This window comes from Etheostoma cragini, chromosome 22 (genome assembly GCF_013103735.1).
Source record: "Etheostoma cragini isolate CJK2018 chromosome 22, CSU_Ecrag_1.0, whole genome shotgun sequence".
In the NCBI taxonomy this organism is placed as follows: Eukaryota; Metazoa; Chordata; class Actinopteri; order Perciformes; family Percidae; genus Etheostoma; species Etheostoma cragini.
Window position 1 is genome coordinate 16,244,865 of NC_048428.1, and position 1,472 is coordinate 16,246,336.

Here is a 1,472-nt window from a genome sequence, read left to right on the forward strand (position 1 = left end):
TATATATATATATATATATATATATATATGAGCCCTAACAACTTCTTTGATAATTCCATGACTTTCATGATGAGGTTGACATTTTTTGATTTTACTTAAATGCCTCAATGGCTGCATTGCCATGGCATGTGGTACAATTATTCATGTTTCCCAGAGGCTGAATCCTAATGACTTTGGAGATCAGCGAAGATTCATTCTAGTGTCACTAGCTGAATTTGTCTAATCTGAAATCGTGCTGTAGAATTGCAAACAGGGATCTTGGGTTCATCCATCCAGCCATCCGTGGTCAGTTTTCAATTAATTCATCACCTATGGCTATGTATCTCGTTACTGCTCTGATTTTCAACTCTGACTGACTATATACTCAAGAGCAATGGCTCATGGTAGTACAGGCATCTGCTGACAGCCCAAACAAGAACAAACATAAATAAAATATAAGAAGTAGACATTTTCTGCTACTTCATACTTCTCTGGAAACATTTTACTTTTTTTCTTCACTACATTTATCTAAACCTTTAACTAACACTAATCTTTGTAAATCTAAATTGATAATTTAAATTAGAATTAACAAGTAAATGATGATATATTATCATAAGTTAAGATACAAATTAATACATGAACCATCATTACTTTAAATATACAGTATTTTGACCAACCTTTACACTGCAGTATTGCTTCTTGACAAGATCTGAGTACTTCTTCCACCACCGGCTCTGCTATAAAGTCAGTTTAAGTTTTTCAGATGCAAACTTATGTTAATGTTCTCTTGGTGTGCTGCCATCCGCACTGCAAGTTAAAAAAACATAATGAAACAAACCTAATGATCCTTCTCCACATATGGATCATTAAAGTTTGAATCAAGAAGCATACACCGCAGGAAAATTACATATCAGAGTGTGAGTGTGACAGTCATTTCCTCTCTTTCATTAGACATTTGCTTCTGGGAAACTGGACAGGAGAGTATATATCACATATATCGGCAGAGAGGGATGTTAAGGTGCTGGAAGGGCATTTCTAATAACTCCTGCCAGCCTCACCTAAAGTATCAGAACATAAAGACAGCAGCGGTGGTTTGGCATGTAGCTATAGATTTATCCTCAGCTTTACAACCACTAAAATCAGAGCAGAGAGTGATAGAAGTTCAACTTATTGCCATGTGGGGAGAGAGAGTGCACTACATTTGGTTTAAATGGTGCATTACAAACAAACAAAAATTAAAAAATTAAAAATTAAACTAACGGCACACAAAGATGTCAAAATCAAAGACACCTCTTGTCTTACCAATTAAAATGTGCCTCCAGATACAGCTTAATGAAATGTTGTCTACAAATAGCCTGCGCATTTTGGAGTTGTCATATGAGGTTTGACCATGAACACCCGAATGCTTTGATGCTAAAAGCTCTGCAAATGGAAGGCTGATTGCACTGCATGCAGCTGCTCGGCAGGAAGAATACCGTAAAAACTAACTAACC